Source organism: Mirounga angustirostris, unplaced genomic scaffold (assembly GCF_029215605.1).
Source record: "Mirounga angustirostris isolate CCGP_5_RB_7025 unplaced genomic scaffold, mMirAng1.0.hap1 SCAF_11, whole genome shotgun sequence".
Taxonomy (NCBI): domain Eukaryota; kingdom Metazoa; phylum Chordata; class Mammalia; order Carnivora; family Phocidae; genus Mirounga; species Mirounga angustirostris.
In genome coordinates this window covers 56465962-56475713 of record NW_026991719.1, presented here as the reverse complement: position 1 = coordinate 56475713, position 9752 = coordinate 56465962, and the positions used below count along the sequence as shown (strand labels likewise).

The 9752-nt window shown below is 37.7% G+C and overlaps 1 protein-coding gene across 6 annotated transcripts in view; it reads right to left on the bottom strand.

The window, feature by feature from the left end:
- Positions 1-9752, bottom strand: part of EDA (ectodysplasin A) — a 345587-nt gene that overhangs the window by 97502 nt on the left and 238333 nt on the right. The window lies entirely within an intron of this gene.

Here is a 9752-nt window from a genome sequence, read left to right as displayed (position 1 = left end):
TCTTATTTGATATAAAGACATTTTCCAGAGGGTTCTGCTGTGGGCACTTATGCTGTTGGCTTCCATGACCAGTAGACAACCTTGGGGACTCTACATCTGAATACAACAATCCTTTTCAAGTCTACACACATGGTAAACCCTCAAAAGCTTTAATTTAGTCTTATGAACAAACCCCTGTAAGCTCTCAAAATGATTTTAGTCTTTCTCATTTGATAATAGCACAGTGATGGCTCACTGAAAAGCAATCAATGTAAGAGCAATACTAGAATGAGGGCACTTATTAATTCTAGCTAACATGTGTATAGGTAGAAAGTCTGTTTCTTTGAGGCCATAGCCTTTCATGTTCATCTGTATCAACTTAATGGTAGCTATGCCCTATTTCATTATTATTTTTAAGAAACAAAGGACAAAGGGTATATTTAAATCTTGTTTCTCCACTTTACTCTTTTATAATAGCGAAAAAGAATACTTTTTTGATCTGTCCAAAAGTAAAGAAAACTACAAAGAGATACTGACAAAAAAGGGACACATATATACAGACAGACAGTAAATGAGTGACACAGAACTATACAGATGTGATCATTTGTTGTTATGAGGTAGGCCATAGTTTGAGGCTTGGAGTCTTCTTCCTATGGACTTGGATACTATCAGTGACCACAAAAAGGACAATCTGGTTGAAAGAGAGTATCTTTGCAAAAATTATAATGGGTTATCTATAAATTAATGAATATGAGTACCTAAAATGCCTGGGAGACCATGCTATTATATTTGTTTTCCAGAGAGAATACAGTCATAGCAGTTAATAATTTCTGAAACATTTTTGCATACATTAACACTTTTGATCATTACAACAGCATGAGGTAAACAAGGCTAATTTCCCCCCATTTTAAAGCTAAGGAAACTGAAGCTCAGAGGGATGTCATTCCTCCAAGGTCACATGGCTGCTATGGTGGCAGAGACATCAGGATTGGGATCCAGAAATTGCAATTCAGTCTAGTACCCCATCTATTACACCATGCTGCACTTTAATTTTTATTCTTTTACAAGGACAGAAATATGGGATGAGGGCAGGTTTGGAGAGATATTAATATTCTGATTGATTCCTGAAAATGATCCATATACAGGAAGAGAACAGATGATTTTCAAATAATATTTTTGAAATATAGAAAACATCTCCATGGGAATTGTGAATTCATATTATCTGATTCTAAGACCTCATGACAGTCTGAATGTACCCTACATTTCATTCCAATTAAAAAAATAAAGGTCTACAGATTTCTGGAGAACCCTGCAAAAGATGACGAAGCAAGTCACCTAGAGCTATTGTTACTATTATCACTTCAGAAACACATCACAAGGATGGGTCTCAGCAGGAAATCCTGGCACAGATTTCTGGAACTGCTGTGACTCCAACACCTACAATGAAGGGATCATGCTTTCCTCACAAAACAACACAGCTAAAAGATCTCATAAAATTAGCAAAAATTAGCTGAAAACCTGTATCAAATGCTTCTGGCCAACTCAAAACAGGAGTAGTAAATTTAAGGTAGAGATGTAGTAAAGAAAAAGACCTCACTCATTTTCTGAGACTTGAAGATATATAGCACCAAGATTTACACACTGGAGGAGAACAACACAGGGTTAGTGACTGGAGGAGACTCCTGCTTCCTATTCAGTGCCTCCATTTATAGAATAATCCAAATGGAGAAACTGAGATGCATCTGAGAATTTCTTGAATGGTGGGTCAGAAAGATTGGATATGTCCTGGATATGGTCACTGACATTTTTTTTAAAAAAGATTTTATTTATTTATTTATTAGAGAACGAGCGAGAGAGAAACAGCATGAGAGGGGGGAGGGTCAGAGGGAGAAGCAGGCTCCCCGCCGAGCCGGGAGCCCGATGCGGGACTCGATCCCAGGACTCCGGGATCATGACCTGAGCCAAAGGCAGTCGCTCAACTGACTGAGCCACCCAGGCGCCCCTGGTCACTGACATTTTTAAAGGCAAGTTATACTATACCTATGTTATGCCTCTAATCAACTAGTTTAGTAGTCCAGTGAAAAGAAGGAAAAAGATTTCTGTAGCTTGATTTATTCTTGGTGAACTTATGCAGGCTCCTGAGGATCACTATATCCCTTTCTTTTCTTAAAATGTAAATGAACTATTTGTCAATTTTTTTTCTCCTACAGGGATTACTGAAGATCATCAAACTTAATTTCTATAGTTTCCAAATAGAAAATCTAGACTCCTTCTCTTCCCCATTTGTTTTTCAAGTCATTCATTTAACGAACGTTTGAGTGTCTTCTATGTACTGGTGCTGTGTAAGGTAAACTCCAGGACCTGCTTCATTTTTACCTATTGCCTATAAATCTATATGCTTCCTCATTAAAGTGTAAGCTTTTCAGAGGGTCTTATTTATCTTTATACTTTTTCTGGTAGTGCCTAGAGGCTTGTTAAATAATAATAACATAAAGTTTTGGAATTTAACTCAAGTTAAAGGATAGTAACAGATCAAAAAATTTATAAAGGAACCAGAATGAATTTTCCTACTCTTTTTAAACTTAATCCCTATTTTTGACCTTTGAAAAATGTTTTCTTCTTGAAATCTGTCATGTTATTAAATGTTCAAAGTAAATGACTTTTTTTGAAACTTGTGATGCAAACTTGAGCTGGATAGCTAATTTTTTTTAAAATTTCATTTTATTATGCTAGTCACCATACAATACATCATTAGTTTTTGATGTGGTGACCAACGATTCATTGTTTTTGTATAACACCCAGTGCTCCCCACAGTATGTGCCCTCCTTAATACCCATCACCGGGCTAACCCATCCACCCAACCCTCTCCCCTCTAAAACCCTCAGTTTGTTTCTCAGAGTCTATAGTCGCTCATGGTTCATCTCTCCCTCTGATTTCCCCCCTTCATTTTTCCCTTCCTTCTCCTAATGTCCTCATGTTCCACAAATAAGTGAAACCATATGATAATTGACTTTGTCTGCTTGACTTATTTCACTTAGCATAATCTCCTCCAGTCCCATCCATGTTGATGTAAAAGTTGGGTATTCATCCTTTCTGATGGCTGAGTAATATTCCATTGTATATATGGACCACATCTTTTTTATCCACTCATCTGTTGAAGGGCATCTCGGCTCTTTCCACAGTTTGGCTATTGCGGATGTTGCTGCTATGAACATTGGGGTTCATATGACCCTTCTTTTCACTACATCTGTGTCTTGGTGATAAATACCCAGTAGTGCAATTGCTGGGTCATAGGGTAGCTCTATTTTTAATTTTTTGAGGCACCTCCACACTGTTTTCCAAAGTGGCTGTACCAACTTGCATTCCCACCAACAGTGTAAGAGGGTTCCCCTTTCTCCACAACCTCTCCAACATTTGTTGTTTCTTGCCTTGTCAATTTTTGCCATTCTAACTGGTGTAAGGTGGTATCTCAATGTGGTTTTAATTTGAATTTCCCTGATGGCTAATGATGATGAACATTTTTTCATGTGTCTGTTAGCCATTTGTATGTCTTCTTTGGAGAAGTGTCTGTTCATGTCTTCTGCCCATTTTTTGACTCGATTATTTGTTTTTTTGGGTGTTGAGCTTGAGAAGTTCTTTATAGATCTTGGATACCAGCCCTTTATCTGTAGTGTCATTTGAAAAATATCTCCTCCCATTCTGTGGGTTGCCTCTTTGTTTTGTTGACTGTTTCCTTTGCTGTGCAGAAGCTTTTTATCTTGATGAAGCCCCAAAAGTTCATTTTTCCTTTTGTTTCACTAGCTTTTGGAGATGTATCTTGAAAGAAGTTGCTGTGACTGATGTCAAAGAGGTTACTGCCTATGTTCTCCTCTAGGATTTTGATGGATTCCTGTCTCACATTGAAGTCTTTCATCCATTTTGAGTTTATCTTTGTGTATGGTGTTAGAGAATGGTCAATTCTTCTGCATGTTGCTGTCCAATTTTCCCAGCACCATTTATTGAGGAGACTTTTTTTCCATTGCATATTTTTTCCTGCTTTGTTGAAGATTATTTGACCATAGAGTTGAGGGTCCATATCTGAGCTCTCTAATCTGTTTCATTGATCTATATGTCTGTTTTTGTGCCAGTACCATGCTGTCTTGGTGATCACTGCTTTGCAGTATAGCTTGAAATCGGGCAACATGAAGCCCCCAGCTTTGTTTTTCTTTTTCAACATTTCCTTGGCGATTCGGGGTCTTTTCTGATTCCATACAAATTTTAGGATTGTTTGTTCCAGCACTAAATTTTTATTATATCAGTAACTTCTGGATTTAGAACCAACATCTGCTAGTTTTTTTTTTTTTTGCATTAACAAAACCTCTCTGATTTACTTACCCCATCCTACCTCTTCCTCTGTTCAGATGGTATATAGATTCACTTTTTCAAAGAGAAGTTATTTATTTTTATAAAACCATCAGCTTATTGTGTGAGACATGGTGATATACAGTGTATACTTATATATACAGCTGCCTCCTTAACATATATACTTGGTTGTATAATAGAAACCTCAAACATAGTATGCCTAACTGAAATTTTTTTAGTTTCAAGTTTTATTTAAATTTCAGTTAACATTCAGTGTAATATTAGTTTCAGGTGTAGAATTTAGAGATTCATCACTTACATAAAACACCCAGTGCCCATCACAAGTGCCCTCCTTAATACCCATCATGCATTTATCCCATCCTACTACCCACCTCCCCTCCAGCAATCCTCAGTTTGTTCTCTTAATTAAGAATCTCTTTTCTTGTTAGCTTCTCCCTCCCCCCACCATGTTCATCTGTTTTGTTTCTTAAATTCCACAGATGAGTGCAATCATGTGGTATTTGTAGTTCTCTGACTTATTTCGCTTAGTATAATACACTCAAGGTCTATCCATGTCATTGCAAATGGCAAGATTTCATTCTTTTTTTAGGACTAATATTCCATTCTGTGTGTACATATATATACACACACACCACAGCTTCTTTAACCATTCATCAGTTGATGGACATTTGGGCTCTTTCCATAATTTGGCTATTGTTGATAATGCTGCTATAAACATCAGGATGCATGTATCCCTTGGAATCATTATTTTTGTATTCTTTGGGTAAATACATAGTAGTGCAATTGTTGGATTGTAAGGTAGTTCTATTTTTAACTTTTTGAGGAACCTCTATACTGTTTTCCACAGTGGCTGATTCCCATCAACACTGTAAGAGGGTTCCCCTTTCTCTGTAACCTTGCCAACACCTGTTCTTTCCTGTGTTGTTAATTTTAGCCATTCTGACAGGTGTGAGTTTTGATTTGTATTTCCCTGATGATGAGTGATATTGAGCATCTTTTCATGCATTTGTTAGGTATCTGTATGTCTTCTTTGGAATCATGTCTATTCATGTCTTCTGCCCATTTCTTAACTGGATTATTTGTTTTCTGGATGTTAAGTTTGATAAGTTCTTTATAATTTTGGATACGAATCCTTTATCAAATATGTCATTTGCAAGTATAATCTCACATTCCGGAGGTTGTCTTTTAGTTTTGTTGATTGTTTCCTTTGTTGTGCAGAAGTTTTCTATTTTGATGAAATCCCAATAGTTCATTTTTGATTTTGGTTCTCTTGCCTCCAGAGATGTGTCTAATAAGAAGTTGTTATGGTTGATATCAAAGAGGTTACTGCCTGTGTTCTCTGCCAGCATTTTGATGGTTTCCTGTCTTACATTTAGGTCTTTCATCCATTTTGAATTTATTTTTGTATATGGTGTAAGAAAGTTGCCCAGTTTCATTCTGTGAGTTGCTGTCCAGTTTTCCCAACACAATTAGTTGAAGAGACTAGTTGGGCGTCCATTTTGGGGTTTTCTACTCTGTTCCATTGATGCACCTGTTTTTGTGCCAGTACCATCCTATTTTGACAACCACAGCTTTGTAATATAACTTGAAATCTGAAACTGTGATGCCTCCATCTTTGCTTTTCTTTTTAAGATTGCTTTGCTATTTGGGGTCTTTTGTGGTTCCATACAAATTTTAGGATTGTTTCTTCTAACTCTATGAAAAATGTTGGTGGTATTTTGATAGGGATTGTATCAAATGCGTGGATTGCTTTGGGTAGTATAGAAATTTTAACAATATTTGTTCTTCCATTCCATGAACGTGGAATGTTTTTCCACTTCTTTGTGTCATCTTCAATTTCTTTCATCACTGTTTTATAGTTTTCAGAGTACAGATCTTTTACCACTTTGGTTAGGTTGATTCCTAGGTATCCTACGGTTTTAGGTGCAATTGTAAATGGGATCAAATCCTTGATTTCTCTTTCTGGTGCTTCACTATCGGTGTAGAGAAATGCAACAAATTTCTGTACATTGATTTTGTATCTTGCGACATCACTGAATTTGTGTAACAATCTACCAATTTTTTAAAAAATTTTATTACGTTATATTAATCACCATACATTACATCATTAGTTTTTGATATAGTGTTCCATGATTCATTGTTTGTGTATAACACCCAGTGCTCCATTCAGTATGTGCCCTCTTTAATACCCATCACCAGGCTAATCCATCCCCCCACCCCCCTCCCCTCTAGAACCCTCAGTTTGTTTCTCAGAGTCCATAGTCTCTCATGGTTCTACCAATTTTTTGGTGGAGTCTTTTGGGTTTTTTACATAGAGTATCATAATATCTGCAAATAGTGAAAGTTTGACTTGTTCCTTGCTGATCTGGATGCCTTTTATTTCTTTTTGTTGTCTAATTGCTGAGACTAGGACTTCCAGTACTATGTGAAATAACAGTGGTAAGAGTGGACATCCCTGTCTTGTTCCTAACCTTAGAGGAAAAGTTTTCAGTTTTTCCCCATTGAAAATGATATTAGCTGTGGGTTTTTCATATATGACCTTTATTATGTTGAAGTAGGCTCTCTCTATCCCTATTTTTTTTTTATCAAGAATGATGCTGTATTTTGTCAAATGCTCTTTCTGTATATATTGAGAGGATCATATGGTTCTTATCTTTTCTTTTATTAATGTGGTGTGTCATGTTGATTGACTTGTGAATATTGAATCACCATTGCAGCCCAGGAATAAATTTCATTTGATCATGGCAGATGATTCTTTTAATGTACTGATGGAATTCACTTGCTAGTATTTTGTTGAGAATTTTTGCATACATGTTTATCAGGGATATTGGCCTGTAGTAATGTTGTAGTGGGGTCTTTGTCTGGTTTTAGAATCAGGGTAATGCTGGTCTCATAGAATGAGTATGGAAGTTTTCATTCCATTTCTATTTTTTGGAGTAGTTTGAGAAGAATAGGTATTAACTCTTCTTTAAATGTTTGGTTGACTTCGACAAGAGCAAGATGGAGGAGGAGTAGGAGACCTAAATTTCGTCTCCCAGGAATTCAGCTAGATAGGGATCAAACCTTTCTGAACAACTACCAACTCAACAGGAGATCAAAGAAAAGAATAGTAGCAACTCTGAACAGAAAAGTGACCAATTTCTGGAAGGTAGGACAGGTTGAGAAGTGAATCTGAGGCGATATTTGGGAAGATAGACGGTGGGGGAGGGGGCCTCCGTCAGCCGCTACTGGCAAGTGATAGAACAGCAGAGCACAAAATTGGAACTTTTAGAAGTCCACTCCACTGAGGGACGTTGCTCCAATGGCTAAGTGGGGGGTGGAAACCTCACTGGGACAGTGTGGCCTCAGGACCCTCAGGGTCACAGAAAGACTGGGGGTGCCCGAGTGCAGCAGAGCTCCCAGGTATCAGAGCAGGAAAGCTGCCTACAGAGACGGAGCTGAGGAGTGGGCTCTCAGCTCAGGGTTGCCATAAACCATGATCCGCAGCACAGTCGGGCCACTGCTCTTCCGGCAGGGACCCAACAAGCAGCAGATCTGTGGAGACTCCCCTTCCTCCCCCCGGGAGGAGCAGTGCGTGAGTGCAATGCAGGAATCTGCTGGGTTTGGAGACTCCAAACAGGGTTCTGTGCCAGAGATAGAAATGCTCGGTCACCGACCGGGTGAAAAAGGAGTGTGGCTGGAGCCCAGGGAGACGGGAGTGAGTGATGGCTTTTCTCTGGGGGCTCACTGAGGAGTGGGGCCCTGAGTTCTCAGCCCTCCAGGGCAGAGATTGGGAGGCTGCCATTTTTACTCTCATCCTCCAAAGCTGTACGGAAAGCTTGCAGGGAAGAAAAGCTCCCAAGAGCAAACCTGAGCAGATTACTTAGCCTGGCCCCGGCAAGGGCGGGGCAATTCCGCCTCCAGCAAAGACATTTGACAACCACTGCAACAGGCCCCTCCCCCAGAAGATCAGCAAGAACAGCCAGCCAAGATCAAGTTTAGTGATCAATGAGAATGGCAGAACTCCAGCGCTAGGAGAATACTGCACATAGAATTCATGGTTTTTTTGCCCATGATTCTTTAGTCTTTCAAAGTTAATTTTTTTAATTTTCTTTTTCTTTTTTTTAAAATTTTTCTTTTTCCCTTTTCAGCCAACATCTTATCAATCCCTTTTTTAAAAAATCTTTTTTTATTTTTCATTTTTAGCATCATACTCTATCCCTTCATAGTAGTTACCCTTATTTTTGAGATATATATATATATATATATATATATATATATATATATATATATATATATATATATATAAGTTGTTCTTTCTTTAAAATTTTGGGATACAATTTCTTCTAACAGACCCAAATATACCCTAAATCTCTAGTGTATGGCTTTGTTCTAGTCTCCTGCCTGATCACATTCTCTCTCTCTTTTTTTTTTAAAATCCTCTTCTTTCTTTTTTCAACCAACTTCTTATCTTATCAATTCCTTTTATAAAATACTTTCTACTTTTCATCTTTACAGTCATATTCCATATCTTCATCGATTTAACCCTTATTTTTGTACATATATAAGTTTTTCTTTCTTTAAAATTTTGGGAGGCACTTTCTTCTCACAGACCAAAATATGCCCAAAATCTAGTATGTGGCACTGATCTATGCACCAGCCTGATCATCTTTGATCATATTCTTTTTTTTAAAATCGTTTTCTTTTTTATTTCTTTCCCTTTATTTTCCCCTGGTTTCAGGTCTCTTCTGATTTGCTTAGTGTATATTTTTCTGGGGTCATTGTTATGCTCTTAGCATTTTGTTCTCTCATTCATCTATTATCCTCTGGACAAAATGACAAGACAGAAAAGATCACCTCAAAAGAAAGAACAAGAGGCAGTACTGACTGCCAGGGACCTAATCAATACGGACATTAGTAAGATGTTGGAACTAGAGTTCAGAATGACGATTTTAAAGATACAAGCTGGGCTTGAAAAAAGCATAGAAGATATTAGAGAAACCCTTTCTGGAGAAATAAAAGAACTAAAATCTAACCAAGTTGAAATCAAAAAGGCTATTTATTGCACCTAATAAAAAATGGAGGCTCTAACTGCTAGGATAAATGAGGCAGAACAGAGAATTAGTGATATAGAAGACCAAATGATGGAAAATAAAGAAGCTGAGAAAAAGAGAGATAAACAACTACTGGATCATGAGGGCAGAATTTGAGAGATAAGTGATACGATAAGATGAAACAATATTAGAATAATTGGGATCCAGAAGAAGAAAGAGAGGGGCAGAAGGTATATTGGAGCAAATTATAGCAGAGAACTTCCCTAATTTGGGGAAGGAAACAGGCATCAAAATCCAGGAGGCATGGGGCGCCTGGGTGGCTCAGATGGTTAAGCGTCTGCCTTCAGCTCAGGTCATGATCTCAGGGTCCTGAGATCG